Source organism: Parasteatoda tepidariorum, chromosome 2, assembly GCF_982258835.1.
Source record: "Parasteatoda tepidariorum strain Cologne lab strain chromosome 2, Ptep-v5.0, whole genome shotgun sequence".
NCBI lineage: Eukaryota > Metazoa > Arthropoda > Arachnida > Araneae > Theridiidae > Parasteatoda > Parasteatoda tepidariorum.
The window spans coordinates 132141278-132160491 of NC_141756.1; the positions used below are offsets into that span (position 1 = coordinate 132141278).

Below are 19214 nucleotides of genomic sequence, written 5' to 3' on the forward strand. Positions count from 1 at the left end.
TTATATTTATGTAGAGAAATAATGTGCGAACTAACTAGGATAATTAGGAAGTGCCAAAAAAAACAATTGTTTTATATCTCAAATGAATTAATCTGCTGAGCACTTCATTCAGTGAAACAGCGTTTACTGTACGCTAAAATGATTTTTTTTTTCTTTCTTTTTGCAACAACGGATCAATAACTTTAAATTGAAGAAATTCCTGTTTACTTATTTTTCACTTTCTTACGAATCAAGACAATACTCTCAATAAATTTGAGGGCAAGAAACAAAATTTACAGAGACCCATTCATGCACGCCTTCTGCACTTTAACCAATCACCCTTGTTAATCTTCTGATCTTGGGGGCCCGATTCAAATCACTGAATTGATTTGGTGTTACGAATCGTCAACTTGCAACCCATTCGAATCTAAACATTGGCTCTAATTATTATAATATAATGCTTTATATAATAAATATTCTATATGTATATTGTCTAATTTATTCAATTGTCATATTTATATCATATATCCAATTTATACACGAATGTAAAGAAGTGCAAAAAGTCTCGTAAAAACAATAATGCCGTATAGTATCAGTGATACTATATACTGCATATACAGTGATACTGCATATTAACGGCTTTCAATATTTAGCGGTAACAGGAGCCACAAAAAAAAAACGTAGATCGAATATTTCAGAATGAGCATCCAATCTACGTCGATATTTCTGACGAATTAAATCCGGGCATCCTAAATATCACCGATGTCTTGAGCTATTAAAAATAACAGATTCCGGTGAATTGAAATTAATTACACTTTCGCCTATTAATGGAATTAATTTAACCGTACACTGCAAACTGTCAGCCCACACCTGCAATATCTCATATTTCCATTAAGTATCCAAAGAAGAAGAAGAAAGTTAGGCCCTTTTAATTATATTTTCATTCATCCTATACATTTTTATGACGTTTCTTTTTCCTTCAATTTTCAACGCTCTCTACCTCGAGGCTATAAAGTGGATATAACGAGCTACAAGCTTCACCCATTGCGGTTCACCCCAATAAGAAAAAAAAATAAAATAAACAGTCATAAAAATGACGGAGGGGGTAAAAAACTGAACTCTTGGTTGGGCCCCAGGGGCTCGTTATGCCAATTAGTCGCGGTTTTTATCTTCCACGGCTTTAACGCACTGTCACTCCGATAGAGGGCGTCGTATGCACCAGGAGGCCTTCATCTGCATTTCTTGACATCGCTGTGGGGGAAAAAAATTACAAGAATTCCAAACAAAAAAAAAAAGAATTGAAAAAAGGTGTCATATTTTTTTTTTCTTCTGAAAATAAGATGAAGAATGAAAAGATTTGGAAAAGAAAATAAGATGAAGAGAAAAAAGAAAAACGGTTTTTAGAGTCAAGCAGAGAAGAGATGTGTCAAAAAATCTCTTGTTTTTATGACAAAAACACTTTTAAGTTAGCAATAATTTAAAATTGATATCAAATTATGGATTAAGAAGAGATACAGAATTTTTTGTTGCTAAGAATAGAAAATATGAACATTCTTTTTTGTAAAATGGAATCTATCAGAATAAAATGGAGGAAAAAAATAACTGCAATGATGAACTTATTTTTTATTGCTTTAATGCAAATACTTGATATTACTTAATTCGGATTTGGGAATTTTAAATCAGAAATTAGTTATTCTTCTGAAGCTACATTTTTTGAATGACATTTTTAATCTATTTTCCGCCGAAAATTACAAGATTAAAAACACTGTAATAAAACAGGGGGTCACGTAAGTATTGTGGCAAATTTGGAGGGGAGTGGAGGATTCCTTAGGAATAATGTATAGTTTGTATAGGGTAGAAACTCCCCCGTTGCAAAGTCTGCTGCTATGGAATCAAGAATAGAGCATTTCAGGGTGGTCAGTTTCTCTTCACTCTAGGGATAACATAATGGACCGAACCTGACCAAGCTGAGTTGAGCCAAAACTTGTCATAAACAGTGACCCCAACACCCCTACTTGAAATAGTTATACCTCGTTACCATAGTCACCGCCACGGGCCCAGACAAATGGTTAGGGGAGTTCTTACTTTAAACAAACAAGTACATCATCGAGATTAAAACTGCAAATGAACCTATGTCTGAAATCGTCGTCGTACACGGCAAGGGGGGCGTTGGCTTCCTAATTATGACCTGTTCAGAACCACACGAAGAAACAATGTATAATAGGAGGGGTGCCTCTAGTGGCGTATGACGAATTTCTGGGTGTGGGTTCCTATGTCATTTTAATCCTGATTACGTGCCCTAACTCCTTTAGAAGTTAGTACAAATATTTATGCGACCCTTCATTATATTTTACGTTTTAAGACAATAAAAAAAAACAGTAAAAAAGTTACAGAAATAAAAAACTGTAATTCGACAGAGATGCCGATTGCAGATTTGAAAATAGTGACATGAACATAACCAATATATATATTACTAAAATACTTTGAATTCTAACTTTGCCATCTATGGACATGCAATCTATAAGATTTTTCTTCTACTTGGAATTATTATTGACTTTCAGACACGTCAAACATATTTTATCGTTTTTCAATTTAGCGGGCATGATGCGCATGCGCTTAAAAATTTTATTTTTCCTTTTTTTTTAATTGATTTCCAAATACATTTTTGTTCCTTCAGGTTTAGATGCATTCTAAAAACTAATTTTTATCCAAGGATAATATATAATATATACATTTTTTTAGTTCATGGACAACAATCCGCATACTATTCCCATACGTTAAGAAAATTGCTGCTACATTTTAGGCATAAGTGTAGATTTTTTTCTTCAAAGTTCTATAATTGAATGTGGTTCTAGCAAAAGATAAATCCCAGAGAGAAGCTAATTAATTTCTTTTCACTAATGATGTTCCTCTAACGACCCTCTCCTTTATAGGGTAAAACCGACTCCTGCGGAGGAAGGATAAATAATATCGATAAACCAGAAAACGGAATGTTCAAAACGTATTCATGTGTATACGGTTAAGAACCAGTTTGTTTTCTAATGTTTTTATTTATTGTGTAGAATGCTTATATATTTTCTTCGGTAAATAAATTCACGCTAAAGTTCACCTGAAAGGTGTGTAAGCTTTACATGATAGTATTATATTTTAACGTGAGAAAAAGTGCCATGCTAGTGACGTGAATTAAATTCAATAAGAAATCACAAATGAGATAAACAGGTAATATATAAAGACAATTCCTACTTAGATCGAGAAAGAAATTTTTTACTTTTTATTACATAATTACAATTTTTTCTACAATATAGAACTAAAATTAATTCAATAAATGAATTAATATTTGAACATCAAGTGTCAAGTTTAAAAATATATATTTGAACTTGAGTGAGTGAATTAAAAAGTATTTTATTTAACGATTGAACATTTGAACAAGATATATAGGGAGAGTGTGAACTCATAGTAGGAATTGAAAGAAAAAAATGGCACGTGGTATCAGACAACGAAAAAGTATATATTTTATGACGTGGACCACACGTTATACCACGTCATGTTCTTTATTGAATTGGGTACACTATAGCCTACGTCACAGGTTGTGTTATTCCTACTAAATTTAACCCATGAACGGCATTTTCTGCGAGCCTAACTTCAAGCCACTAATAAACAAACGAAGTGTTTGATCGTTTAAATAGCTGCTCTCCAGATTTTATTGCATTATAAAGAAAAGTAATTGATATTCGATTTTTGATTAATAATTGATTTATGTGGATAGTGTCATTTATGTGGATAGTGGCATAGAATTTAGCATTGCGTCATGGTAAATGTTATTCCTACTAAGTGGAAGTAGTTGTGTTTTTTTTATATTATACCCAATTATCGGACACAGCGACTATAAAATAATTAAATATTTAAATGTGAGCAATAAACTATTTTTTTTGTTGTTGTTCAAATAGAGCTATAAGTTAGAAATCATCACTGATGTTATTTTTAAAATAGGTGAATAACTGATTCGCTGATAGTAAAACTTAAAACAATGACTATCGCTTAACCCAGTGTTTCCCAAAGTGTGGTACGCGTACCCCCTGGGGTACGGGAACAGTTTAGAGGGGTTACGCGTTCTTATGCGAAATATCTTGCAACAAACGAAAATTTCAAAAAATTTTATTTAAAAACAAAGCTAGCCATGAAAATTTACGATTACGTATTTTTCTATTGGTTGTTTTTTGCAGAGTTAACAGTTAATAATTAGCGGTGTCAATAGCCAGTTGTGATTTTTAACTTTTGCGCAATTTTTTTACAGTAAAAAATGCATTCATTTTTTTATTAGTGGTACACAGCGTTACGAAAAATTTAGAAAGGGTACACAAAACTCATAAGTTTGGGAAACACTGGCTTAACCCATCAGAAGATTCCATTTCGCACATCCCAATTTAACGAACGAATTAATATTTAAATATCCAGTGAATATAATAGAAACAAAAGTTTCAGAGTTCTTTATAAAAAAAAATCGTTAAAATAAGCACTAAAAACCTTACTTTCAATAATACTAAAATAAAACCTTAAAAAAAAAAGGCATATTTTCTTAATTATAATTTCATAAAATATTATGTGGCAGACATTGAAATAAAATGCAAGTTTATTTCTCCCCAAAACAATAAAGCTTAACTTTTGAATTAATTTGAATATTTGAGAACGAATTAAATTAATTTTTCTCTCGCATTTGACGTATCTTAAAAACTTCCTCTCCTTTTTAATAGTCAGCTATTTATTTTTTCTAAATCCGCGGAGACGCATATTTTTTCTCATTCCCCTCTCGACGACTATTCCATTCTAAAAAGGACAAATAAGCGGAATTTTCCACAGAATAAAAAGCGTCGCAGATTCGTATTTCTTTTAAAAAAAAGCCATCGTCTGCCTTCTTTTTAATGAATGCGCGAATTAAGAAACTCCAGTGGAATTACGGTGAAATTTTGCTTTCCTCCTCACCCCCCCCCCCAGCGTTCAGAGAGGAAATCTGAATGATTAATTGAATTGGCGACTTTGAAAATAAGAGAGTGTAATTATTTTGGGAAATAACCATTCGAGCATTTTGTGTAATCAATAAAGATATCAATTGAATTAGAAGCTTTAAAGATTTTTAACCCTTTTGACACAGATGGGACACCGGTGTCTTTTTTCTGACTATCTAATTACAGTACTTGGCCAAATTATTAGACGCACTTTAAGATTCCATGTAAATTATCAGTATATACAATACAGTTTTATTGTTTTTACGAGATTGAAACCGGTTTGCACTTGTTTACATTTGTGTAAAAATGGGTTAAATGAGGCGATATATTATATAAATTATTCGATTCCATACATTAGACGATATAAATATAGAATATTTATTATATCAGGTATTATATTATTATTTTGTAATGGTTATATCAAATTATGAGACACACTAGAGTTTTTAAATAATGACATGATTTGCACAAGTTTATAACTAAACTAACTCAGTGGCGCGACAGCCCATTAAGAGGGCCAAGGCCGACTGTGCCCATCTCAGTTTTCTTGACCTTGGGCTCTGGGGTGCAGGAGCATATGTTCCGGTCAGGTGGTCAGCCGAACGCGGAACCCCCAGTGTTAGTTCCCAAGCATGCTTGGTACTCATTTTATCGACCCACTGAAGGGATGAAAGGCTGAGTCGGCCTTGCCCGGCCCAAGGATCGAACCAAGGACCTGTGGCACGACAGCGCGAAGCGCTACCGCTATTTATTTTTAATGTATTGCATTACAATGTTAACCAATGGAACGTAAACAAGCGCAAACCGCGTTAAGACAATACAGCTATATAGTATCACCTGCTAATTAAGATTTTACATAGAATTTTATAGTGCGTCTAAGAATTTGATCAGGGACTGAACGAGAACAAATATATTTTGGAATTTTTACATTATAAAAAAAACAGTTTAATAGTTACTAAAAAAATCTATTAGATTATCGGAATCGCATTTGTACTAAAATATAAAACCCATAAAAAAGTAGTTTAAAAATTTTTTTCATTCATATTAAAAAATCCTCAATAACTAATTTCGTAAATTAAAGAAATTTTTATGATGAGTAACTGTTTCTCTTAAATCTAAATAACAGCAAATAATTTCAAATTTGAAAAATTATTGTTTGGAAGTGTGTTTGAAAGATTTTTTGTAGAAATAGACACCGGTGTCTATTTTACAAGGATAAATTATAAAAATGCTAAATATAAAATCTTCCACTTATTTAGAGCTATATTAATACAATATAATGAAGAAAACATACAGAAAAAAATAATGTTTAATAAAAGTTCTGCGTCAAAAGATTAGCTTCTTTGTTTATTCCACGGTCTGCTTGGACTTGTTCACTCTCTGACGCAGTTTTATTTTATATTTATGATTCATACATTAAATGTTACTGTTCACTTATTAATACTCCTCCCCCCCCTGACGCGATTTTTCAACAATGAATAGTACCGTCTTTACGCACTCAGATGGCCCCTTTGAGAATCTTACTTTTTATAAATTGTATTAAAAAGAAATCTAAGAATAAACAACGTTGCATTATACTATAATTTTAAATCTATCTATCTATCTATATCAATATATCTCTATATATCTCTCTCTCTTTCTCTCTCTCTCTCTCTCTCTCTCTCTCTCTCTCTCTCTCTCTATATATATATATATATATATATATATATATATATATATATATATATATATATATATATATATATATATATATATATATATATATATATATATATATATATATACAAATAATGATTGATTATCATGCTAACACCAATAATTTAAATAGTTTATCACCAGGAAAATCGAAATTTATTTTTGTTAAGTTAAAATGAAGTTTATTCAACTCTCAAAGTCATAATGTCTCTAAATATGTTATGCTAGACCTCCACCCGCTCTGTTTAGTATTTATAATGAGTTAAATGGAATAATAATTGAAAGAGTTTAGAATGACAGAGAGCACTATATGGGACAGAAACTATTAAACTGGTCACGTGTCTGATGTGCATTGAAAGATGTTTAAATTACTCACTTTTTAATAGTTTGACGAAATAATTCCTACCTTTTGAATTTTTTTATATGTTATCACTTTATGTTACTTTTTGATTTAACTATTTTAATTAGCTTCTTGGTTTTGAAAATTATTTTATTATTTGAGGGTGGCAATTGGTTAGCGTCGCAATTATTTTTTCTTAAATTATTCATTGTTTAAAAATGCTTTAGTTTACGGGGATTGAGTTTTTGAGATAATAAGAGAAGATAGTAAACAAGATATAATGCAAAGAATGGGGGGGGGGGGGAAACTAAGTAAACATTGTTCATAATTCAAGATATAATACCAGAACGTGAAAATAGACTAAGTAAACATTGAAGATATAATACCAGAATGGGAAAAAAGACATTGTTTATAATTTAAGATATAATACGAGGAGAGGAAAAACTATTTTTTTTTATAATGCAAAAGATAATAACGAAAAAGAGGAAAAACTAAAAAAAAATTTTTTTTTTTTTTTTAGAATTCAAGAGTTGACACGAGAAGGAAAAAAAAAACGAAATTAACATTTTTTTATAATTCACGAAAAAATATGCGAAAATGATAAGCGATGTTCCTATTATTTTGTAAAGATGCACCCATTAGCAGATTACCAATAGCTTGCTTTTACAATAAAACAGTTTTTTTTTTTTTAAATTTTATTTTTATAGACTTAACCAGAAGACGTTCTTCAATTCTAATTAATTATAATCTTTGAGTATTTTCTAAATGTTCCTCTTTTCAGTTACAACCCCCCCCCCTCCCTTAAAGTAAGAATCGTGAAAATAATAAATATCGTTTTCACTCTTTTTTCTTTTATCAGCGACAAATAGTTCTGATAAAACAAAAAAAGAAAAAAAGATGGAATGAAAGAGAAAAATGTCACTGAAAAGTAAACTGGTAGAGGAAAAATCCAAGAAAATCACTGAACCGGACACACGGGAAAATAAAAAGAGAAAAAAAAGGACTAAATTTAATTTAAGCGAGTTCAATAAGTTGAAAGAAAAAGGGGGGGGGGAGGAAGAGAGAAAGTACAAAACAAACGAGACTTATAGATGTGAGGCGTTAATCTCTTGAACGGTTCTTTTTTTCGTTCGATACTATAGATTCTTTTCGCAAACAGTGTAAGAGAAAAGCTTTCTCCGATATCGGTTCGACCTCCTGCCAATAATCCACACTTTTCCACCTATTTCAACGGCCGGACCACCCTTTTTTATCGGAGATAGATCTTTTTACTCACAAAAGAATTCTCTCGCAAATATTCTTTCGTTCTTTTTCCTTCACTTTATCAAAAGCAAATTCCAACTTTCAGCAGTTTTGTTTACCAAGTCCCAAATTGAAGAGAATCTTGGCCTGATTTTCGAATGCTCTGACGTCACAAGAAATAACGCTTATTCTGTGAATAATCTGCTTCTTTTTATATATATATATACACCCATCGTTGAACAGCAGATCCAATTCTTTTGGGTTTACGACTACTCATGTTCTACTCCTTGTTATTTTGAACCCAATCCAGAAGACAAAGGAACTCTTGCATCATTACCCCCAGAGGTATGGATTTGTTACGGGAACATGAGGAACTTTGCGACTCGACAGATTTAACGTGCATCAGTCACCATCTTCGTCTAACACACGAACTCTTGGACATGGGCCCAGTGCCCTACCTATCACGGCCCAATCAGCTTCTTTCGTAACTGCTGTGAGTTCGTAACAGTTAATCAGGACTGTTAGGTCACGGCCGTTTTCACGTCTTCGTCATCGTTGTACTGGTTGCCGCCAAAATGATGTTTGAAACATCGGAAAAGATGAAAAATCACTTAGCGCAAGGTCTGGGCTGTATTGAGGGGTGGGGTCCCAGCCAAAAGTTCGAGACTGAATTGTGGAGGGAGTCATCGTCAAAATTTCCTGTCAGCATGTCTGTAGGGAAGCCTCGTACACTTCACACATCTGTCGGTGAATGTATGCAGCATATGCGCCATAATGTGCGCATATGTGGATCTGAAAACTCCCATGAATACCGTGAGACACAAAGAGATTCCCCAAAGGTTAATGTGTGGTGTGGACTAATGCACGACCGAGTCATTGGGCCTATCTTTTTTACAGAAAAGACTGTCTCGTCAGTCGTATACTCAGACATGTTGGAAAACTTCGTATTTCCACAACTAGAAGAGCTTCAGTCACATGTCTTTTTGCAAGAATATGGTGCACCGTTCGTTCGCAAGAATATGGTCCATTGCGGTATCATCGTTCGTAGTTCTTTGAATGACCATTTTCCAGGAAAATGGATTGGGCGAGGAGGTTCAATTCCTTGGCCACCCAGATCACCTGATATAAAGCCGCTGGACTTTTTTCTTTGGGGATTTAAAAAGGACAATGTTTACAGGAGGATCGTGTCGAACATTGATGACCTAAAAGCCAGAATTACAACCGCAATAGCCTCTGTGGATGCCGACATGCTTGCCGCTACCTGGCGTGAAATTGACTATCGACTTGATATTCTCCGTGCGACGAAGGGGGCACACGTGGAAGTTCATTAACAAGATTCATGAAACTTTTTAAGTCTATCTAACCATTTATGTTATTAATTTTAATCTATCTTTATTATTTTACGAGTTATTAAACATCAAAATGGGTCCGGGACTTTATAAACACCCTGTATATTATAGTATTAATATATACAGGGTGATTCTAAAAAGATGGGTAAATTTTAGGAAGTGATAGTACACACCCAGACAAACAATTTTTATCAAAGAATGCATGGTCGAAAACAAAACGCAAAGGTGCTGGCGCATTTGGAAAGTTTTTTCATGCAAACGAGAAAGCTCCATTCCTATTGCGAGTTACTGCGCTACGTTATTTGTCGCCAAGCTTTCGGCCGCTGCAGGGAAAGTTCGCCTATCTTTTCTTCGCCGTTGTACCAGCATAGCCGCTGCCGGCCACTGTTTTGGACACTTATTGAAATCACATGCCATTAAATTTGCTTTTATAACTTAACTTCATCGTTCTTTATGTGTTTTTGCCTCATATAAGAACATAAACTTTGACGCCCTCTAGCGGTTTTGGGTTTTGATTTCGACCATGCATTCTTCGATAAAAATTGTTTGTCTGGGTGTGTACTATCACTTCCTAAAATTTTCCCCATCTTTTCAGAATCACCCTGTATACAATTCGATGCAGCATTAATTGATCTAAATTTGCAACCAAAAATGTACTCACCAGATCTTAATATCTTTTCAGCAAAATGTAAGCCATTCAATCTAAAACTGAAGCAAAAAAAAAAAAATATTAGTGTTTCATTTAAATGATTACCAAAAATTTTTTATAGATTTCAACCAATAGGGAATATTTTTCCTTGGTCTATTTTTATTCTATTTTGTAACCATCGTTGAACATCCGACCCAATTTTATGAGTTTACGACACTACGAATGTTCAACTCCGTAGCCCTGTCATTTTAAACCCAATCCAGAAGACAAGAGAACTGTTGAATCAAGTATTGGGAAAATTTGAATTCGTGGAGGACTTTTTGATGGAACTAACCCTCATTTGCGTTGCATGGAGAGGAAGACCACGAGAACCACTCACGGTTAGCCTGACGGGAAGGGGACTCTAACCCGTGATCCGTCTACCACGGAGGATACAGCACTGTGATCGTTTCAAGCTGGATGCGAATTCGTATTGACCAGCCATCGCTGGGATTCGAACCCAGTTTACCTCAATGGAAGGCCCTATCCTCTGAGCCATCAAGGGCTTTTAGTAAGCATTTAGAAACATTAATAATTTTTTGAACATATATTTTTTTATGAACATAACCAAAAGGTTTTTATTTTTTTATTTATTTATTTTAATAATTTTTTGATAATTAGTTTGAGAATTATTAATTGTTAAACTTGTAGGGAAAAAATAGGATGTTCGGTTAATCTGCAGCACTCTGAAATGCAATCACGGAGCTGAAAGAGCCATTTTATATTTGAATTTAAAGCAAATTTTATTTAGAATTCCAATTTGTTCCGAATATCAGAGTTTTTTTTTTTTCCTGCCATTTACTTTAAATACTGACTATTTATATATGTTGTAGAAATTTAATTTCGCCCACACGAGATCTTTATTTTATAAGCTTCCAGGTCAAGTAGATGTCAATCAAAAGTGTGGTTGCAAGTTATCAGATATATATCTTAGCATTTATATAGAATTTTTTAAAAATAAAATTAAAAAGAGCGAAAAGAAAATCGTCTCCCATTTGAATTATTAAAAGTTTCGAGCAAAATAACTTCATATTTATTTCATAAGTCCCACAATATGTATGCTAGGTTTTTTTTTTCTCTTTTTTTTCTTTTCTCGAGAAAAGATAGTTATTTTTTTAAATCTTGGGAATCGTCTATTTAGCTACAATTTAGTATATCAACAAAATAAAAAAATATCTTCCATACTTTTGTGGAAAATATTAACATTTGAGGAAAAACAAATAAACAAAGAGGAATGAGAAGTAATTACGTGCGTTGGTACTTTGGGATTATCCCATCGACCTGTACTTTGAGATTATCCCTTCGACCTACACTTTGAGATTTTCCCCACGACCAGTACTTTCAGATTATCCCCACGACCAGTACTTTGGGATTATCCCTTCGACCTGTACTTTGAGATTATCCCTTCGACCTGTACTTTGGGATTATCCCTTCGACCTGTACTTTGGGATTATCCCTTCGACCAGTACTTTGGGATTATCCCTTCGACCTGTACTTTGGGATTATCCCTTCGACCTGTACTTTGGGATTATCCCCACGACCAGTACTTTGGGATTATCCCTTCGACCTGTACTTTGAGATTATCCCTTCGACCTGTACTTTGGGATTATCCCTTCGACCTGTACTTTGGGATTATCCCCACGACCAGTACTTTGGGATTATCCCTTCAACCTGTATTTTGGGAACATCCCTTCGACCTGTACTTTGGGATTATCCCTTCAACCTGTATTTTGGGAACATCCCTTCGACCTGTACTTTGGGATTATACTGTCGATCAGTCAACCTTCGCGAAAATACGCAAATCCTACTGTACCATCATAATGAAAAGTAATTTTCAAAATAAATATTCTAAACACATTATATTTATCAAATAATAATAAAATACTAAAAAAAAAAATTTAAGTGTAAAAATACTTCATAAAAAGTGTTATAAAAATAATCAAAACAAAGTAAAAATCTCTGTATGCTTATAATTACTAATTGAATTATTCTTGAATCTATTATTATTTTTGAATATCAACAGGCTAAAGAAAACTTAATTCGCTTAGACAAGGATTACGCAGTAAATTTGATAAAATTTGCGGTTTTTAGCGCCAAAGCTACCTTTTGGCGATAATATCGAGTTAGGCGAAAATGGTAGATGGGATAATCCCAAAGTAGCTATGAAAAATCCTAACTTTATTAACACAACATTAAATAGTTTAGATGTGAAATATGAGCATAACTTAAGTTTTGTATGGTACTACCTCATTACATTTTAAAGTACATGGTGTTTTTTTTTAATTTAGTCAAATTGTAGTCTACAAAGACTATTTTTATTAGTTTAAACAGTTTTAGGCTCAGAATTTTATTTAACTTTTTAAACTGTTATATTATTGCAAGTTTCAAATAAATTGTCTCCTTTAAAAAAATACATTTTATAGATTTCGATTTAGTTTAATAATAAACAAAGTGCAATATTATTTGAAACTTCTTGGATTAAAAAGTTTCGAAAATATCTTATTTCATATTAATTGCAACGTGACAACAAAATATTAGTTCCATTTCAAAATATCTTATCAGGGTGCGTAGTCAGATTTTTGCACAAAAATAAGTACCTTTTAAGTACTGTTTAAGCACTCAAAAAATGCTTTTAATCACTTTCCATAAACAAAAAAAATCATAACTGTGTTCCGTGCAGTAATAAAAATAATTTTTTTATCTATCATTTAAAGTTCTTAATTTATAAACATAAAATCAACAAAATTTAAACTTTACAGAACCACCATAAAATAACTAGTTTCTGATAAATATTACAGAAAAACTTGTGAAAAATCATGTTTTTTTTTTGTAATTTATAAAAATTGATACGGCAAATAAAAAATCTCTTCTTAAAAGATAAAAAATGAAGCACTTTTTACAAGCCCCGAATAAAAAAAAGCACCTCTAAGGGCTTTTAAAAACCGTAAATCAAAAATAAGCACCTTCAAGCACTTTTTAAAAACGCTACACACGCTGTTTTATTTAATTAGAAAAAACTATAAAAATAATAATTTCTAAATGTCTTGAATGAAAGGAAAAAATACATCGAAGCGAGTGTGTGGGCAGATTTTTCTGGAGTGTTGCCAACAGATTTGTGTTTATCCGGAAAGATTGGAAACGGTAAAGCATGGCGATTGTTTAGATTAAATGACCCACGATGGAACAGATTGAAAATGAGGCGTCACTCGTCTGTATAAGAAAAACATTCTTTTCTGGCTCTCTACATTCTGCCAACATACACTAAGCTGTCACTGAATATAATTATCGCGTACCATTATTTAACTGTTGTAAATCATAACCTTTAAATTATTAATTGTTGCAAATTATTTCACCGTTAAAATTTGTATTCTAAGTACTAAAAAGGAACATTCATCGGCTACAAACAGTTTTTTTTAAACCCTTTTTTTTCAAAAGTTATTTTAGTTCTTTATATTAAGCATTTCATTGTTACAGGATCTAAATTACAGGATTTTTTAAATATTTACTTGCCAAATCATTTGATGCAATATATTAACAGTACAGTCTCTGGCCAAATTATTAGACACACTATAAGATTCTATGAAAATTTTAATTATCATTATACATCTTTGTTTTCACGGGACAGAAACCGGTTTGCACGTTCGTGTCACAATGGGTTAAATTAGGCAATATTAATATAAATTCAACGATTCCATACATTAGACGGTATAAATATAGAATATTTATTATATCAGGTATTATATTATCATATTGTAATAATTACATGAAATTATTCAACGCACTGTAGCGTTTTAATAATGACATGATTTGTACGAGTTTATAGGCAATACTTTTATACTTAAACATACATGTAATGGGTTTTTAATACGGGAGATTTTTTTATATACTTCCTATGTGTATTTATTTTTAACGTATTGCATTACAAAATTGATACGCTAAGGTAAACAAGTGTAAACACTCTCGTAAAAACAATAAAGCTGTATCATCTATATAAATAAGATTTTACATCGAATCTTAAAGTGCGTCTAATAGTTTGGCCAGATGAATTAACAGCATTATTATAAAACGTGTTAATGAATCCAAAATAGTTGATATTTCCAACTAAAATGTTTCAAAAATTATTTCTACCTAATCACTGAATAAATAAAATTCGGATTATTTTTGTTCAAGCTAAATATCCTAAAATTTTAAAGACAATTTTAAAGTCAGAAATCCAATGAGATCAGATCAGAACACATTAAGGAAAATAAATTATCGTAAGTTTCTGTTGGCAGAATAAGTCTGTCATTGGTAAACGCTAACCACGCATTTAATATTTTTTAAAAGCACTTAAAAGTATTCACATAAACATAAAACTAAATGAAGTGAACGAGTTCGAATCCCGACAATGGCTGGTCGATACGAATTCCGCATGTGGCTTGCACCGACCACAGTGCTGACGCGAAATATCCTCAGTGTTAGACGGATCATGGGATAGAGTCCCCTTGCCGTTAGGCCACCCCTTGGGAAGTTCTCGTGGTCTTCCTCTCCATCTAATGCAAATGCGGGTTAGTTTCATCAAAAAGTCAACCACGAAGGCAAATTTAACTTTTGTTACCTTGTCTTCTGGATTGGGTTCAAAAATACAAGGCTACGGAGTTGAACATTAGTAATCGTTAAACCCAAAAATTAGGTCCGCTGTTCAACTATGGTTATATATATATATATATATATATATATATATATATATATATATATATATATATATATATATATATATATATATATATATATATATATATATATATATATATATATTTATAAAACAATTGAGGGTTCAGCAAAATATTATTTCCAGTGGCACCAACAAAAATTTAGGAAACAAATAGAATTTTTGTACAATACTTATCTCAAAAGAAGAATATTTGTCTCCCTTTCATTTATTTGTTTGAACATTCAGTAAGCGTCTATTATTTCTAATTTATTGAAATATTAATGCATAATTACTTTTGCTGCAAAAAAGAAAAATAATTTCTAAAACTAGGAGTCAGAGACTACATAACACTTAATTGTAAAAATTACGATTGTATTTTAAAAAATTCGAAACTATTGTTTCTATTTGAAGCATTAACAACTCAGTGTCTTTTCTATTTCCAAGAGCAAAAAAGAAAAACTATTCATCGAACCATGGAATGCAGGTTGAAGCAGGTTCACAAAACTTCTAATTTATGGGTTCAGCGGATGTTAATCAAGAAGAAAAAAAATGTGAGCATTAGTTTAAATTTAAAAATAGAAAAAGTTGTTCGTCGGTAAGAATACATTTTTAAAAAAAAAACAGTCATCCCAAATTAAAGCTTTTTCGATGTTCCAAAGGTATAATAACTCGTAGCCACCCCCAGGCAAATATCTTTTTTATTATTATTTTATAAGTTTAAAATCTCCTTGGTGAAAGTAGTTGGATATCCCCCAGGTACCGATACAACAGATGAGTGTACGCGATCATTCATACATATTGAATACGAAATTATCATGCGAATAATTAACAATTTCAAATATCGAATACGATAATATCGCATTAAGACTTTTGGATGGAGCTAATCTGCATTTGAGTTATATGGAAAGGAAAACGTGACGGCAAAAGGACTGTCACTGAGGATATTTTAACTTGAGCACTGTGCGAGCCTGCAGGTGTGGAATTCGTATCGCTGGGTTACGAATTCAGTTCACCTGATTGGAAGGCGAACTCTTCTTATCAGGAACGGATGTTCTTTTTGGCGGCGAAAACTGAGTAGTCGAGCAGTATATGGTTTCTATAACTGTTAACATCTTTTTGAACAGGAACAATTATTTTCTAATATAAAACGCGATAGTCAATTTTAGATATTCACTGATGAAAGCACCTTACAAATAATTTTAATGATGAATAAAACTCTAGTGGATTCCAAAAATGAAGGTTTCCAAGCATAAAAGAACGAACGCCATAAGTAAGGCCTGCAATATACATTTAAGCCATTTACTGATGAGTCGTTCAAGACACCTTACGAACAATTTTTAAGGGAGAACTCGTTTTGATCACCGAGATAAAAGAAGAAGAAAAAAATTACGATATTCGAATAGGGAATAAGAAAGAAAAAAGAATGAAATAAGGGAGTGTAGCAACAACGAGATGAATTCTGCTGCCACAGCGAAGAAAATTGTTTCGATGTACATCACGCACTTCTAACGATTTTCTAACAGCTCATAAAATCGAAAACGTGAACTTGGAACACACTCTCGAGAAACAACATATTCCATTAATACGATTCTTTTGCAGCTCTCGAATCATCTTCACAACATAAAAAGTAAATAAAATAAATAAAAAAAAACCGATTTTCAGAAAGAGCTGGAGTGAGAAAAAAAAGAATATTTGTTTTCTATTAAAAAGAAGAAGAAATTAATTAGTGTACCAGATTTAGACTATTTAGTCCATAAAAAGGTAATAGCATGCACGGCGAGAAGCAAATGGAAACTTTTCGGACGGATATGTAAAACGATTTTTTTAAAGGGGAAAAATCGTTAGAGTTAAGTCAAACAGCAGTTTACAAACAATTATTCAATTGTTTGTAAGCTGCGTTTTAGAAGGAAAAAAAATTATAAAAATAAACAAACATAAAAAATAGAAGAATAGTAATGTAAAAATAACGCATTTATGCTGTATTTATAGAGAAAAAAAATTGCAGATATCATAAAGTACGTCGTTATGAACTGATCACAGGGTGCAAAGACAAATCTTTCAGCAAAAAATAAGCACCTTTTAAGTACTTTATAAGCACACAAAAAATATTTTTAAAAACTACATAAATTAACAAAACGCACATGAATTTTCAAAGACTTTACATGATTATGATAAAATAACTAGTTTCTAACAAAGCACTCTTTTTCTTGATTATATTAGCCATTATAAAATGATCGAGAGATTTTTCGGTTAGATATCAGAGGGTGAAAAATGAAGCTTCACATGGAGAATATCTTGCAAAATGCAGTAGAGTTGCACGTGAGAGTGCAAGAATCTCACCTTACCCAGCTCAGTAAACACACATGCAAAGTATTTCATCAAACGTGTAAAATGATGGGTGCTTTCATACGCTATGGACCGAATGTACGTTGAAAGAGATTGTGGTTGAATGAATTGTGAAAACGTTGAATAGAACAATGTGAAAAGCAAGCTTTTGCATAATACTCGGCGAAAATCGACATGGTAAAGGGAAAAAAATCTCATCCTGGAAAAGGGAAAATTAAGCACATTTTAAGAACACAAATAAAAAAAAGCACCTTTAAGAGCAGCGAAAATCGAAAATAAGCACCTTTAAGCACTTTTTAAAAACGCTATGCACCATGATCAGTAAGAACTTGATGACAACGCTGTTTCCTTAACAGTGCGATTTCTAAAATAAAGAAAAACACGTTTATCGCATGCAAACAATTTAAAGCAAAGCGTGAAAAAATATAGGAAAATACAACTACTAATAATAATGGTCTTGCAAAATTCAGCACGAAAACACGATAGTTCAATCGAAAAGGCATTCAAACGAAATAAAGAATGTTAAATCGTTAAAAATGCACTGTAACCTACCATACAAACTACAATGGTGTAAGAGAATTTGCAGTCTCTAGAACTACTGGAGTGATTTTAATGAAATTTGTTATGTACATACAATGATGCACTACAAAACAAATAACCATGCAGCAATTGTAATACGCACACGCATGATCGTGCGTGTAACACTCGTTGGAGTCTGAAGGTATGAAACAGCGATTGCAGAATAAACAAAATGGGTTAATAGGGGGGGGGGTATAGGGTCCCCTCTTTCAGATATACAGACCTTGTAGCGTGATTTCATACTTGAAATAAGGCAGTTTATCATTTCCTGCTGCAATTGTCCTGTAGCAATTTCATACCTTCAGACTCCAACGAGTGTTACGCACGATCATGCGTGTGTGTATTACAATTGCTGAATTGTTATTTGTTTTGTAGTGCATCATTGTACATACATAACAAAATTTCATTAAAATCGATCCAGTAGTTCTAGAGACTGCAAATTCTCTTAATTTCTTACACCATTGTAGTTAGCATCCCGAGTGTGTGAAAAAAAAAATTCTGTATTTGATATAGAGGTAACTAAGGTAACTTTAACTAAACTAGGTAACTTTAATGGTGTTCGACAGAAAAATATTAATATTTAAGAGTTCATAAAACGATTTGTGTGATCAGTTTTTAAATCATTTAAGTAAAAATGTCTAGTTTAAGGCTTTAGGCATGCCAGGTAACCATAGCAATCGCCCCATCCTCAGTCAGTTGAACGGGGGATACGGAGGTGAGCAGACATAAATAAACGCTCTGGTTATGTTACGATGATTTTATTTTTTAGTGTACGTATTTTATCTTGTTTCATTCATTATTAAATAATTTTTATTTTATATTCGACATCATTTCTTCCTATTCATTTAAAAAGAACCCTACAAGGCATGAATAGGTTTTTAGAGCTATACAAAATCAATACAAGATCAAAACGAAATCATTGCATATTTAGAGCAGGGTGCGTAGCCAAATCTTTCAACAAAAAATAAGCACTTTTCAAGCACTCAAAAATATTTTTAAGCACTTAAAAAAGTATAAATAGGCAGGGTTAGCAAGCTTTTGACAGTTGTGAACCGTTTAATCTTATTTAAAACATATAAAAAAAAATAACAGAAAAAGAACAATTAAGCAGCTACTACGGCTTTAATGCGTGGAAAAAAAAAACTAAATTGCCATTTTTTTTAAATTATATTATTAAATTGACGTGAAGTAAAGAGAATAAAGGTTAAAGTTTTTTTTATTTGAGATAATAAAGGTTACTAACAGCAAAAACAGAAAAAATTGAGCACTAACAGTGTTTTAAAATCATTGCTCTTTTCAT

The 19214-nt window shown here is 32.3% G+C and overlaps 1 protein-coding gene across 9 annotated transcripts in view; it reads right to left on the bottom strand.

Moving 5' to 3' along the window:
• Positions 1 to 19214, bottom strand: part of LOC107443911 (plexin-B) — a 251761-nt gene that overhangs the window by 147678 nt on the left and 84869 nt on the right. For 6 of the 9 annotated variants that reach the window (XM_087158423.1, XM_071182958.2, XM_043047550.3 and 3 more), the window contains exon 2: positions 10270 to 10316. The exons of the other annotated variants lie outside the window; for them this stretch is intronic. The gene's annotated coding sequence lies outside the window, so the exon portion shown is untranslated. The remainder of the gene's footprint in view (positions 1 to 10269; positions 10317 to 19214) is intronic. 9 annotated transcript variants of the gene reach the window in all.